Raw genomic sequence first — 15,933 nt, 5'->3', positions numbered from 1 at the left:
TTTTCAAACTATTACTAATTTGAAACCCTTCATTTGTACTACCACGTATATTCTAGTGCAGTCAAACTGCATTCTTACAAAGAAAGCCTAAATCTATCCACATAGATATTTTGGGGATCAAAAGACTATTACTGCTATTAAAGTTACCTTTTTCCTTTATACAGACATACACACAAACGTCTAATACTATGCTGAGGTTTCAATTTGTACAAAAGTAATGTATCAGCATTACAACTCAGAAGAGATGTCCAAAAAGGAAAGTTCAGCCTTTTTATTTAATCATTACTAAGTTTGTCTTCACAAACCCAGAAATCTCACTGACCTACATCTATAATCCAACGTAGCTACAACAAAACAATTTATTACAGAAGAGTAGCGATAGTAGCTATTTTCCCCAATGAAGACAGTGCGTCATAGAATATAATTTTGGAAAACCAGAATCTTCAGCATTAAATCTCCCATATAAGCTAATTAGAGATGACTGGTTTACAGCTCTCACTGTTCCAATGAAACAGTACGTTGTTATGACTGAGCTTGCAGAGAAATACTACTGAAATTAAAAATAGATGATATGCAAACACAAAACATAATATAGCCCGATGTACTATGTGGTAGAGAGCCAAAGAAATTGTCTCTTTAGAATGTAAGAACATATACGGGTCAGTAGTTCAGCGTTTCTTTGCAAAAAGAAATTCACAGTATTCTAAAATGGTCAACAGGGTCAGAAAAGGCGTAACATACCTAGACAACACATCTGCTCCCTAATATGTTACGATTCTAAAATTGTAATTCTAATGCTTGAAAATAACTCTCTACACCAATTAACCAAAACCAGACTATCTATCTCATATTAGAAACTGGCGTCTATTCCAGTGCATGCACCAACATAATTTCCATCTGCAGAATCTTTATAACTGATAATGACACATCCAAGCCAGAAGAAACAGAGTTAGATTTCCTGATCACAGGATATTTTTATGACAAGAAAATCTAGTTTACCTGTAAATCAATAAAAATGTTAATAGGAATCATTAAAAAACAAGAGGTTATTCCAGTATTTAAAATGTAATGATTTAGTTAAAAATAAATAAAATGTCCTTTATACTCCATGTAACTTATGCAGACAGGACAAGTTATTAATTAAACGCTTCCCAGTCATGGAGCCCTCTCTAAAAGCCTCACAGAAGTGCTACTAAAATTGGGCGCTGGTGGAAGGAACTTTGCAAGAATGACAGGTCACAAACAGACTCTTCAAAGAAGTGCTCTTCAAAACAATTCCCAGAGAAAAAGTTACACACAAATTTCCATCTCTTGTGTCTTCTATGTTTTCCAGAGCACACACCATGTCTGGTTTTTACCTTGTTCATTTCAAAATGAAGCTATTGAATCTGGACATTAGATTATTTTCTACCATAAAGTGGCATATAAAGGAGTTGTATAAGGCAGTTTCTTCTATTCAAACAACCATTACATTGAGAAGAAAAAATATACAATAAAAGAATCCAAATGTCAGATACCAGTATGCAGATGTCATCCAAACACTGCAAGGTGACATGCAGAATGCCAGCTACATCCATAAAATGCTACATAGCAAACAAAGCGCCCGTGCTGAAAAGATCTGTAACATAGACTGTGTCTCACTTACTTGCTAACCGTGCAATACTTTACTGCAGATCAGACTGCCAGTAGAGGGAGCAAAAACAAGTAAAGCCCGCTACACGAAAACTGACACGACCAATGCTGCCGCTCCGTGAACGAGGAGCGGCACACCTAGGTTATGTACTATGCGAAGACAAATGAGCGGTCTTGATCTTTTTCTTTCCCCTTCAATGGATCAACCTGTGAAAAATCTATTAAGGCAACGTTTCCTTCGTTTTCTGATATTAATCTAAGTTAAAAACCTAGGGATTCGAATCAATCTGTTGAAACAAGGCTAGTCTTCTGGGTTTCTGTAGGCTATATTAATTATACCATCACAGAATCAGTCTGGATGAAAGGAACCTCAGGAAGTCTGCAGTCTGATCTCCAGCTCAAAGCAGGGTCAGCTATGAGATGAGACCAGGTTGGTCAGAGCTTTATCCGGTTGATAAATGCAATATTATTTTTTCATATTACTACATCATATGTATTATTAACAATACCATGTTTTACTTTTGTAAATGCTTTCAACTGAAGGGTATTAAAGCGCTTAAAACATTACTCATCAACAAGTCCTCCCGAGGACTGCCATTACAATTTTGCAGATGGTGGGGGGAAGACAGAGAGCAATCACCGACCCACCTGAGGCTGTGCTTTCCTGGGTGCAATATTCAGTAGATGCAGTTCCCTGCCTCACCTTGACCTGCTCAAGCAGCGTTTAGGTAAGCTTGTTCACTAATGCTTACTTTTAAGTACCTTAAAAACACTCATTTCTGTTGGTCATAAAAGAAAAGCACTGGGATTATTATGGAAGAGTTGTAAAATTCAATACCTTAGAAATGTAAGCTCCATTACAACAAGGTTTGGTATTTATGGCTCACTGATACTCAATATTTGGTCGGGTGTACTCTGAAGTCAAAGCACAAGGCATTAGCATTACAGCTGCCAGAAGAGACCTTGCATGGAGACTCTCCAGGCAAACTGCTCCAGAGCAGCTTAACTGCAATAAGTAGATGCAGACTCTAATAAAAATATCACTTTTCTCTAGTAGAGGCCTCACGTCAGCCACAGATGCTACATCTCCCTCAAGCCTTCGTCCTGTCTTGGGCGTCTTCCCACCGCCACTCGCTCCGCTGGCCGGGAAAAACTCCGCGTACCCCTTCCCAGCGCCGGTGACCGGCACTGGTACCCGGGACGGGACGGGACAAGCCAAGCACGACCGCCCGCACAGGGCGGCCGCGGTCGCCGTCGCCTGTGAGAGGAGGCGCGAGGCAAGCGGGCGGGCGATAACGGTCGCCCCCCGGCGCGCGCCCCGTCGCCGGCGCCGCACGCGGCGGCCCGAGGCGCCCCGCCGTTGCCGTGGCGACGTCCCCGCGCAGGCGCACATTCCCCCTTCCTCGCCCGCCCCCCCTCGCAGCGCCGCCCGGCCTCAGAGGCGGCGCAGCGCCGCTGACGGGCGCGTCCTCCCAGCTCCGCCGCCGCTTCCGGGCGTTGCTCGCGCCTCCCCAGCGGCCGAGCCGGGACTCCCCCGCGGCGGCGGGGCTGCAGGGCGGTGTCCATCCCCCCCCTGCCCTCCTCCTCCTCCTCCTCCTCCCCCCCGCCGTCTCTCACCGCGCGCCGCTCCGCCCGGGGCGGGGGAGGAAGCGTGACAGCGATGACTCGGCGATCCTCCGCTGTAACCTAAAGCTGCCTCTCGGGAGCCAGGCAGACACAGAGGAGCGCCGAGTGCCAGCGTGATGCTCACGGACCGTTCATGACGTCACGGGAAAGTGGGAGGCGCGCATGCGCTTGTCCGCGCCCGGCGGGCCCTTGGTCCCTCACGGCGTGTTGTGGCCGGGCAGCCCCGGCCCGGCCGGCTATGGGCCGTCGCCGGCCCCCGGGTAGCCACAGGGGTATCTGGCCGGTAAGGGAGGCCCGTGGTGCCGGTAGCGGCACCCCAGGGCGGCGGGAGCAGCGCAGCCGTCGGGAAGCAGCCCCGCTCTGTGGGTCCTGCGGCAGCGAGGGGCTTCGCGCCAGTCCCGCCTCACCCCCACCCGGGAGGACCTTGCCTTCACCGGGAGCCAGGGCCAGGCTGGACTCGAAACGTGTCACTGCTTTGTAGAGCCAGACACGAACACCAGGAGGTCCGAAGGACAAGATGTGAGGAGGGGTGCTTGAACCAGTTGGGAAGGCCTTGGCTGGGGTGCTGGTGTCAGGCTGTTAACTGCTGTCAAGCATGCTTCGAGTCAGTTTGTGACTTACGTGAGTCACCATAGTTCGTTATGAAGTTTGATCAGTGGGGTGTTTGCTAGGCAGTGTTTTAGGCTCTCTTCCTCTCTGCTTGCACAGCATTCATTTGCCAGGAGCTCTGCTGAGCACGGGGTTATCATGTTCCTGAATACATTTGTCTCTTCTGGCAACTGCTGTCAATCGGGATTTGTTCTGGGATAAAAAGAGACCCAAGTCTTTCAGTGCAACATAGCCACACTTAGTTTTCCAGATGCCGTCCTGCAGGAGAGCTTCTTCAGAGAAGAAAGTTGCCTCCTGAAATGGTTCCAAATGGAGGTTAATGGTTAGGTGTCATAATTGGACTAAATCAGGCAACAGTTAAATAACCCAGGATGTATTGTTGCTACTAGAACGAAAATGCTGCTATGTGGGATTGGAATTGTACCCTGGTAACATGGCCATCCACCCTCCTCGGACAGGTGATGGCAACCTCACTGCAGGCATGTACACGACAGCACTGCAGAGAGGCATAGTCTTCCCCCTTAAAAGCCCCCTGCTGCTCTCCAGCTACAGCAACACTTGCTCAAGGAAAGCAAATAAACCATCGTTTGCTTGTATCACCTGGCTAGGAGGTAAAAGCTTTGTCATTTATGTAGCTTCTCAGAGGGCTATACTGCTATAATTACAGCTAGAAAGATTGGTACCTCATAAAACTAATGCTTTTCGGTTTTCCTGCCATTTTTGCCTATGGAGCCAGAGTCTTTCAAAGCTAAATTACACCTGGAGTACCACAGTGCTGTTAAATAAGTGCTATTCTGTTCCGCTTCTATTGATGCAAAGGTGCAGAGATTTTTTGTGAGTCTGTGAAGGTAGATCTGGGGCTTGCTTTTCTACTCAAATTATATCAAATCTCTTGTCAGTAGGAACACTGATTCCTAAATCCTTGCTCTAAAGAGCTCTTAAACAGCATTCAGTGGTTATGAAAACGCAGTACACTGAGGAGGCTATGCCTCTCATTATTAGGAATGTCCTAAGCACAGATAAATACCTTCAGTATTGCATAATGCACAAATATAGCCCAATATTTCCCTACATGTTTTGCTGAAATGATTTGAATTAAGAGATTTAGAGCAGCAGAAAATTGCTATAAAATGCTATGCATAATGAAACCACATGTGCAGTACACTTTCAGGTCCTTAATTTGTTAGGCGCTAAATATTTATTAGAATATGGTACAGTTAATATTCCCTACAGTTGCCTTGAAAATTAAATACCCCTTTCACAACACAAAGATAATGAGTTATATGGCAATATAAGGTGGTTACCAGAATTCAGGAATGACAGAATCCAATTAATTTAACATTAATTAATGCAAGATCAAATTTATTACAGTTGGATGCAATTTGTAATTGAAAGTTCCATTACAGTGCATGTTTTTACATGTTCTCTCCCATCAGTAAAAGATCTCAAAAGAGCAGATTCTCCATTTTGAACAGCAGCAATGTATCTATTATATCTCAAATAAGTCTTTCCTTACATGTTTGCTGTGAGGAACTTCAGGAACCAGCAGCCCAGTTGTGCTCTAGGGGCTGTGCTCTTGCTCTTTCTCACAGCGGGCCATGACTGAGGCTTAAACAGAAACCTGGGCTTCATTTTCTTTGGCTGCTTTGCTGGGCTGCCCCTGCCTCGTTACTTGTTCATCCCTTTTCCCATTTTTCACTCTTCTAGGGGATCACCCCTCTTCTTTTTTTGGGTGGGAGGGGTGAAATCAGCCCTCTAGTCAAATAAACCTTTCAACCTCCTGTCTTCAAAATAAACACTTTTATTGTGGACAGTCCAAGCTCCTTAGGTAAGGCTTTAGGTCTCAAATCCAAAAGATACACTGTGTCCTTTTAATAATTTCATAGTGGAAACCCTTTATTTGCCCATTCCTGTGGTGGTATGGAGGTTTTCAATGATTCTGGTTTAGGTTTCGGGATTAGGTGAAACCAGAGTGCCTTAAACCTCTTTAGAGGTTTGGGATTAGGGCTGCATCAGGCCTAATATAGCCTTTCTGTGCAAGGCTAAATTAAATGGCAGGAATATTTGTTGTGCACTGATTCACAGGTGTTTGGCAAAATACCAGAAAATATAAAGGAACCACTGGAAGAATCATGAAGGCAAAGCCATCGAAACATGAGTATTAGCTAAGTACTGCAGTATCACTTGCAACTGTGGGGTCTTTCAGACTGCTTCTAAGTGATTTTAAGCATGGATATAATTTTTATGTGTCTCTTTCACATGAATGTGAGTAAATTGAAGATCTGTCGTGCAAATGGATCATGGATTTTTATTTGGGTATCACATTCTGGTAATTGCTGCCTGGTTTATAGCGAATGTATATTAAAGTTCATCAAACAGCTGATATCACTGAAGCACTATTGTTTTATTGTACACATAAATTCTGCTCCTTCTCTGGGGTATGCATTGCCCTGACAGAATATGCTAGGTCATGAGGAGAAAAGCACAATAGATTTATGCCTATTATTAAAACACCACCCTGTCTGGCCCAGGAGGCGGAGACATGTGCCTCATTGATGACCATGGACTAATTGGAGGAGATAGTTTCGTTGTGTAGGCTGTCTACTGTGAGGCTTTTCAGCACTTTTCACTAGATTTGTCTCTAGTAGGGATATTTTTCCTCTCTGTGCTCAGCTCTGTAGTTTGTAATACTGGCAAGGCCTGACTAACTGGCCATACTCCTGAGGTACTGTCTGAGCTGAGCAGATTTCATCAGGCAGAATGAAGAGCAGCTCAGCACTATAGTCTCAGGATCTCTGCAAACTGCGGCAGCTGGTTTGGCTGCATTTGTAGGGAAAAGCTGAACTTCAGATGCCTGGCTCTGTGAAGCCTGGCCCTGGTATCGAAAGGAGCTGGATATGTAGTTACGGGCGGTGATGCACAGAGCCCAATGGGTTAGGTCCTACGGCTGTCCAAAATCGGTTACTACCCGCGCATAACTATCTCCTCATACCAAAGCATTGCCTTCATTGACTATGTGCCTGTCAGCCCTCTCCAGAAGTAGTATATTTTGAATGCATTTCTATCCCCAGATAGATTTCAATTTCAGTTGTCGACTTGCCTGTATTTAGAAAGTCAACTACATCTCAGAATTACAGGGCTTCTCTGGAGTTTTTTTCTATGCCAACAATCAGTTCTCTTGCAGGCAAGCTTTTTTGCATTCCTATGGCAAGTCTTCCGATCAGCAATGCATACAGCCAGATCCTGTCTTCTCATGTCTGCTTGCAAAAGCGAAACAGAAATAGTTAAGACAAGTTTCAAAAGAATATGTCCCCTCTAATCAGATGAGCTGTAAAAGTAAGAGGGAGGCTAACTAAAAGGATTTAATAATCTTAGAATCTGTATAAAACATTATTTATGGCTTAAGAGCTACACAAGGCTTGAGCTTTAAATGTAAGTTCTTTCCCTCTTTAATGGTGCATGTAAGGAAGAACAAGAGAGAAATGTTCCAGTCAAGGACAAAATCGTAAAATAATGAGCAGAAGAAGAATGAAATGAAAGTATTAGGGTCCAAGGGAGGCTGAGTGGGAGTTTGTCTTCATACATGATTGATCTAAACTTGAAAAGAAAAAAAAAAAAGACTCCTCGTCCTTAAATGAGATTGTTATTTGAGCATAAATAACAGTCTCATGTCAAATATGCTGCCATTTCCAATGGAGTCTTTTCACTACAAAACCACAACATTCTCAGCCCTAATCTCCTCAGATAAAATAATACAGCTGGTGGCTGTGAATCAGCACTTTGAAACCAGGCTTTGAAAATAGCAACACGTTCAGGGTGAAGAGAAATGGAGGAGACAAAGAGCTGCTGTTTATAGAGCTTTGCAAAGTGACGCCCCACCTTGCTTGCTTGGAAACATGCTGTAACACCTGAGAATTGTTTTTCTCTCTGGGTGGGAAGTCCAGCTCCATGCAGCTACCTCAAGGGACTGGCGCTATTGATGCATCTGTGTGTTTAGTCCCACACCAGGCCTAGCTGTCCCTGAAATCAGGAGCAGTGAAACACCAAAATCCTCCTGGATGCTTGAACCTTGCATTATTTACCTTTCAAAACAACAAAGGACTCTGACCAGAAATCTGAAGGTTCTTACATTTTTGGAGCTCATGGAAGGGAGCTTATGGAAGGTGGTGGGTGGTCCCCAGCAGAGAAAGAGGAAAAGGAGCATGACAAAGTCAAACAGAGACTTGCTCAGCTCCAGCCTGTGGAGGAAGGGTGCGGTGAGAATGAACAGCTGGGCTCTCTGTGCCAAAATGAGCGCTCTTCCTTTCCCAACCCATTTGCAGCCACATGGCCATGTCCCCTCCCTTATGCTGACCCTAGCACTCATCTGAGGAGCGTCAGGACTGATGCAGGGCAGGAGCATGGCACCAGGAAAGGAGAGGGCCTGGAAGGGAGAGCGGTCACACTGGAAGAGACCTGCCCTGAGTGGTGGCACTGAAAGGAGCAGCCCAGCTGGGACACAAAGGTTTCCATCCAGCAAATGACACCTCACCTTAAGCAGGAAGCTCATTTCCCTCCACAGCCAGTGAGGAAAAACAGGCTCTTAACTACATGGGAACATCCTCTCCACCTTTTTTTCTGATTCCACTGTTTCCTAGCGTAACACACTTAAACAACAAGCTTTGAAATCCAGAGACGCCATCCCATGGGAAGTGGAAGAAGACTTTGGTCTCAGCACAGACCCCAGTACTGCTGTGCTCTGACTAGGAAGACCTTTCACTGGTGGTGGTGGGCAGTGAGACCTGAGGCTGGACAAAATGGGGAAACACTGGCATTTGGATTTCCATGTGGGTGTTAGGGGCATTATCTATCACTCGGGGAAATTCCTGATAATCTTTTTGAGCCCTTCTCAAAAAAAAGAGAAATTAACTGGGCATTGTTCTCCTCAAAGGGATCATTGGAAAACGTCCTTTGGACGTTGTCTGGAGAAATCAGCGGCACAACCACCCCACCAGTGCTACCCTTGCAGCAAAGCTCCTGAGGCAGAGCCCAGATGAGAGAGATGCTGAGAGGATGCCAAATCCAAACCTTCTGGAACTAGGCAGAAAAGCGGACCAAGGGGCAAACCTATATCTGGGTCCAGCTGCAAAAGGCCATGCTTTTGTTAAGTCTGAACAAAAACCTTTGATCCAAACATCCCCGCTTTTTAGGGATTCCAAACTCGAGTGAAAACACAGCGGTTTCACCCTAGCTTGAAACACAGCCTCACACCTTTGATTTCTGAGGACAGATCATTTTTCTTGGGGTGGGGCACGTGGACAGCAACAGATACCTCATGTCTGGTTCAGACAGACCAACCAAAAGGCTTAAGTGGACACACACACTACCAGCAGCATGTGATGGGATTTAGTGTAAGGAAATCAAACTCTTTGCCCCACCTCCTGAGCTTATCCTTTAAAGACCAGTCCTGTGCTCACAGCTGGAGTTTATGTGAGTCCTGCCTTATTAATTAAGTGTAGCCAGTGCCTTTTTCCCCTGAATTCCAACAGAAGCAATTAGAAAGCAGATACTTCACACATAACAGCTGGTTCATTTAACGCCCTCCCCATGCTATTTGCTCCCCTCCCCCAGCTAACTCATGTCCCCCTTTTCCATTCTTTCATGTAATGGAGAAGGAGAGTAAAATCAAGGTGGCAAAACCAGGGGCAGCAGATAACCATATTCTTATTAAAAATCATCTAGTGTAATGCTGAAAGCAGAGGAGTGTTGTTGAGAGCGTGCCTCCGAGCAGGGAATCGTAACATTCACCTAACAGATGGGAAAAAGAGCCTTGGCTGTCTACTGTGTCCTCCTTAAAAGGGGATCTGTATCAAAGTAGCAGCATATTTTCTTCACCGCAGGCTGTTGATGTCATTAGAGCAAGTCTCGTTTTTATTTAACGCCAGAGTTAAGAGTCACATAAAATTGGCACAGGTGAAGGCACCAGGCCCATTAAGTTGTGCAACGTGATTCTCTGGGAATTTTTTGAATGTTCGTGCACCTCCAATTTATTTATGCTTGGGCAAGCCAGCTCCAGAGCCTCTCCTCCCTGTTTCCCAGTATGAATACAGCCTCAATCCTGCCATTAGACCTGTAAAAACCCCACTCAATCCACTAAACTTCCCCCATTCTCAGGGAAGATCCAGTTACAGGGAGGGCAGTCCTGCCCCTCTCTGTGTTACATGCATCACTGGGAGATGCTATGGATGTAAAACTCAACCCATAGCCAAAAACATCCACTGTAACACTGAAAGTGAAATCTGCCCTTGCCAAACAACATTAAGTGCATGTTCTGCTCCCAAACAGGTACTTTAGAGGCTGGCTCTTGATTTAAGGCAGGTAGAGCTTTTCAGAGGGAAACCAAATTGAGAGGAATGGAGATTAATTTGCTTCTGCAAAACACTTCTGAAGCAGGGAAGTAATTCCAGTGTATTTGAGGCAAAAGGGTCCTCAAGAGTCACAACATTTCTTTTCCTAGCATGGCTGGCATTCTTCTAATGTAGAATTTATAGGTAAAATAGAGATCTTGTCCCACGTAGGGCATCTGCTCGTGACATCAATAGGAATAATAACAGAAGAGTAGACAGCCAAAGTACCCCAGTGCTGTGAGATTTTTCTAGATGATTTGCTAGATGATTCCTCACTGATCCTGAAATCAGGAACCATCATGAGGACATTTTCAGTTATAATATGGGGAAGATTTAGGCCCAGCCATAAACTTCCCATTTCCTTCCTCAAAGAGCTAGCTGTCAGAGAGACTGCTATTGCAGTCATCCATCCAGATGTTTACCATCTTTATTACAAATTTTCAGGAATCTTACAACACTTAGATACTGTACAGCCGTCTGATGAGGCAGCTATCTAATACCAACATTACAGACAGGGAAAACAAGTTAGGAGGGATTAAATGATCTGCCCAGCTTCCCACAAGACAACACAGGTGTGGCTAGAAATCAAAACTCCCAAATTCCAATCTTTGCTGTGTTATACTTATCTGCTTATATGCTTTGCTGTAAAAAAAAAAAATTAAAAATCATTTCAGTAACAGGTTCGTTGGTAACTAGGATGGGTACTCCTAATCAAACAGAAAGATCAGCATATTCTAGAAACTGTTACAGCTGGTTAGTCAGCTACACCCCCCCCCCCTTTTTTTTTTCCCTGGATCTTTCTAGAAGGAGAAAAATAAAAGGGAAGGGCATCCCTTTATAACTGCAAAGGCTTCAGCTAATGAGAGCAGAAATCACATTTTATATTTTGGCAGTTTGTAATAAACACTATTATTAAAGCAATAATAAGATCAGCTAATGTTGTATGAAATATTAGTGATGTCTGTGCATAAAGTAGAGCCCCCATCTCTTTAGTCAAAATTACAAAATGATTAACAGCCCAATTAAAAACATTTTTGTTTTTGACATGATAAATTATACTTTATCTACCTATCTGTAGATATAATTGATTATTTTATCCGTTTGCTGTTGGCTGTCATTAAAAAAGACAGATACCATGGCTTTCTGGCCTCTCTCCCGCTGAGAGAAAGAACAAATCCTGCTATTAACGACAGACAGGATCATTATGAAAAAATTCCATTTGCCACTAGGCAACATAGCCGAGTTCCAGTAATTATTGTATTAGTCAAGCCGTTGAGAAGTTCCATAAAATTGGGAGAGTTTTTAAGGAGCATTCAATGTTATTTGGCAACTTTTGTGATGTAACAATTAAAACCATGCTCCAGGCCCCAAAATGTGCAGGAGATTGCCAAAATCAGATAAAACCCTAGAGGGCCCCTGACTCGCAAAGAAAAAAAAAAAATCAAACTGTTTACTTTTAGGATCAGACATTCATCAACATTTGGCTTTTGTTTCAGCCAGTGTCAGATAATAACAGCACCACGTTTTCAGTCAGCTTCTAACAAAACTCTACACAGTTTGATGTCAGGCCTCTGAGAGTTAGCTGGGGCTGACACCAGCCTCTCCTCAGGAGAGGGAAATCTCATGGGAGTTGATGCTACCAACCTTGCTTGACAGATCAGATAGCTTGGAGCGCTCAGCAGTACCTTCTGGAGTGAATCATGTCTGTTCTCCACCAGTGAGCATCAGGAAATCACTGGGGAGAAGTGCAAGTTATTCCTTCCTCTCACGTCTAGGAGCTGAGCCAGGCAACACCTTAAATTGTCAGGGCTCCAGGGGATAAAGCAGAAGTCTCCTGTCCATGTACCCCATTAACCTGTCAAGGAACTGTTAGAAAAAGTATTTTAAAAATCACACTTTAAAACTGCTAAGGGAAATTGCTACTGACCTAACTTATGGCCAAGTTTATCATCTACCTACTTCTCTGTTGAATGGTGTTAAGGAATAGTGATTTACAGTACCAGGAACGAAGATACAGTATCAGGCTTCTGCAATGGAAGGTGAAGTTGGTTACAAAACGCAGACCTGGTTTAGCCTAATACAGACTATAGGAACCACTTGAAGAGCACATCTGTTTGCAAATGAGTTGAAATGTATTGATCTCCCTTCCCAGAACAACATGCCCGAGTCAGGAAGTCTCTACATATCAAAGAACCGTGATGGGAGCAGTAGTTTCCAGGGCAGTCAAAGGGAGCTGGGATCTGAACACGGATGAGGAGGCAGGATACTGCTGTTGTCACTAAGGAACGGCGGTAGGGCAGGGTTTAGCACTAGCATCCTGCCAGTCTCCACCTGGAACATGCCGTACCAAGTAGGACAGATAAAAAGATACACTGGAGCCTGCCATAATATGGCCTTTCATCACAGAGCTCCCGGATTGGAGATGGCTGCCAACTGTTAGGGCCTGTTGACCTATTTAATAAAACACCCAAACCCACAACCCTTAGCAATCATGGCTTCTATCATCTGATTTAAATGGGAACAGCAGCACAGCACTACAGGCCAAGGGCCAGCCACCTGTGGCGCAAGGGCAGCTCTTGAACCGTATGTTGCATTGCCAAGGCAAAGGCAGGAGCTCAGACTTGTGAGAGAGAGGGTGTGTGAAAGAAAAGCTGCTCCTCTCTCCCAGCTCTGAGACTTATCTTGCTGCTATGCAAGGCAGGCACGCCTGAGTCCCACTAAGCTCAGGAATCAGCAACTGTTGGAAGCTACTGCCACGTTTTCCGGCACATTTAACCTCTAGTTTGGGTCTGGCAATTGCTAGGGTGTGGTGAGATGTGTTACTATAGAAGTATAACCCCCTCAATAACTAACTAGCTGCTCTTTGGGAAACAGCATTGCCTTGCAGTTTTCTTCAGCAGAGCTAAAACGTATAGTGTGCTAGTATTCAATTTTCTTGCATTTGGAGCTGTCATCTAAAGTGAAGCATCCTAGGTCAGCTCAAGAACTTAGGTCACTATCTGTCAGTGTGGAGAATGAGTAATTTCAGCTCTTATTCTTGAATTATATGAGTAAATTGTGCCAAATCTTCAACATATTAGACTAGTGCCAGATGAAGGCTTAGGAAGTTTTTTTTAATATATGTTCTTTATTAGCATTAAAACTTTTATTATTAAAAGAATTATGTTACAACATACATGCACAAGATCCATCTAAACTTAGAAAAAAATAATCTGAAAAAACTTACATTCCTAATATTTTTTTGTTAGTCCCTTTGGCTTACAGCTCATCTGAGCCATGAGTGAGGAAAATGCAAACCCCAGCACACAGCAAACAGAACTCAGTGACGAAAGAGGGAGAGCGGAGCAGATTGAAAGCGTGTTGTTTGTGGGTATTGCTGAGAACAAAACGAACTCATTGGAAAAAATGATAACTTTGGAGTGAAATTGTGGGGACTTTGGATCAAGGGCTACAAAGAAGGCTAAACTCCCTGATTCAGCAAACTCCCCTCAGACCACTCCTGTAGTTCCCCTGTGGACTGCAGGAACAAGTCTCCACAATTCAACCAGTTTCCACCGAGCCTGGCTGTTCAGGCTCTAGTTTGTAGGTGCTTGCATCTCCCCCAAGTTGTGTCAGCTGACTGGTGTTGCTGTTGAGAAGGATGCCAGAAGGCTAGTACTTGAGCCAACCTGATTTCCAGATGACTGATTTTTGTAGCTACCACTTTAATTAAAATAAAAATTATATGTAAAAGACACAAGTTTATCACCTGCTAACACATGCCATGGTCGTCTCTCGGTCAATCGGCATGCAGCTGCCAGAGCCGCAGACTTCTCTTCCACACCACCAGTATCCAGAAGAAAAAAGATTAGTCGATCTGCTAAAACTATAGGGCCCTTTGTGCTTTGCTGTATCAATTCCTGTTTATAGGATCCAGTGCCCTCTACTGAGCAGAACCAAAAAAAGCATTAATGTGTCCCAGGCCCCACAAAGTCACTGTTAAAGTACAGCAGTATTAGAGCTGAACAGTTGAAAGTCTACCTCTCCCCTCCATGCCCACACATGCACCCATTGCCCCATCTGCCACCAGTGTTTCCAGGTTATTGTAAAGCAACACATGGAAAGTATTGAGGAACTTGCAATGGCTTCAGAGCTGTCAGAAGAGTAACATGTCACTTTCTGGAAAGGGAAATCCATGTGGACATATGGTAGTCGTGAAAGGAGCTGGACTAGCAACCTTGGCAGGCTTGAGTTGAACAGAAATGTTGCTGCTTTGCCTTGATCTTTATTTACAATAAACGCCTAGGCTCCAGCTCAGCGTTTTATCTGGGAACAGCCGCCGGCATTTCTGTGACCGTGTTCCGTCTCATTGGTGCACTGACATATTTACACACGGGCCAGGGCCCGGCAGCTGTGAATAAGGGGCCATATATCAAGAGAGGAAAAAGGGATGCAAAGATGAATTTTATGAAATATTTTCCATTTTTCTTTGACTTGGTTGTGCATTTTGCTACGGCCCATTGGGCACTCACTCAGCACTTGGACACTTTGCTCCATGCAGTCTCGCCTATATTTCTAATTGTGTCTACATGCCAAGCCTAGCCCAGTACCTGAGGCAGCCCACAGGGAAATGGAGATTCAAAAAAAGAAAAAGGTGGGTGGGAGGGAAATTTCCTGACCTTCAATGGCATGTACCACGGGAAAGAAAATGATGTCTTGTAAGTCACCAGTCTTTTCTGATTCCTGCAGCACACGGGCTGTTGCATTTTACATCTGAGTGCCAAAGTGAGAGGAATTATTTCCACTACTTTGTGAGAGAAAACAATCAAGTCCCTTTTGCAATTTAAGGGGTTGTATCATCTTCAATTTCTTCTCTGGGCAATGGAAAGGGTTAATTCCTTACAGTGTTGACTTAGCCCTTTCCTTTTTCCCTGTGGCTGACTAATAGGTTAGATGTATTGACTCTGTTTAAAAAGACAAGCTTTGGACATAATATGAATGATATTGTATGTGCAATAACATTAGAAAACAAACACAGAGGCACCTGGGGAGTCTGAAGGCATCTTCTGGCCTTTCTGGGCTGACAGCACAGAGTGGCCCTCCAACATTTCCATGTGGAAAAACACTATCTAGCACAAGAGAGTTTACTTTGAGTGACCCTCTTGCCTTTCAAACAATGAGAAGTCAGGACCATTGTGAAGCTGAAAACTTGTTTCATAAGAACAGGCCATCGCTCAAACAGCTGAAAAGGGGAAAAAAATAGAAAAGGAACAGAGAGAAACAATTGGAAAGAAAAACTGGACATTTGAATGGAATAACTGCTGGTGTCTTTCCTCTAGCATTGACAGCCTAAGAAAGGGTGTGCGAGTTTTTTCCCTTATGTTTTTGCAAGGCAAAGATGGGAAGAGAGCATTCTTTGTTTATTCATTTGTCTTAGAGCCCCGCTAGCACAAAAAAGTCACTGCAAATACTTATCCAAGGCTCAGGTTCATCCCACTAGGATGCAAGAACTGCATGCTCCCTTGATAGCCTACGTGAGATCCAAACCAGCATGTGGAAGCGCCTATTTCGCTCTATTGTTTATTTAAGAGGTCTAAGAGAAGCACAATTCCAGTTATGTCACCTTGGTATGGTCTGAAAGCTAGGTAGGCCTAATTGATCACTTGTAGATACTACTTACCACAGATGTGTACAAGGCCTT

The 15,933-nt window shown here is 44.2% G+C and overlaps 1 protein-coding gene across 3 annotated transcripts in view; it reads right to left on the bottom strand.

Annotated features, from left to right (window-relative positions):
- The window catches only part of GNB1L (G protein subunit beta 1 like), a 44,557-nt gene extending 41,128 nt beyond the window's left edge, over window positions 1–3,429 (bottom strand). The window contains exon 1 of one of the 3 annotated variants that reach the window (XM_052795570.1): window positions 3,250–3,429. The gene's annotated coding sequence lies outside the window, so the exon portion shown is untranslated. Of the gene's footprint in view, window positions 1–2,676; window positions 2,948–3,249 lie in introns of those variants that run through there. The other 2 variants (XM_052795567.1, XM_052795569.1) reach the window with 2 other exon arrangements.
- Window positions 3,430–15,933: the final 12,504 nt, after the last annotated feature.

This window comes from Harpia harpyja, chromosome 9 (assembly GCF_026419915.1).
Source record: "Harpia harpyja isolate bHarHar1 chromosome 9, bHarHar1 primary haplotype, whole genome shotgun sequence".
Taxonomy (NCBI): domain Eukaryota; kingdom Metazoa; phylum Chordata; class Aves; order Accipitriformes; family Accipitridae; genus Harpia; species Harpia harpyja.
This window is presented reverse-complemented; position numbering and strand designations above follow the sequence as displayed.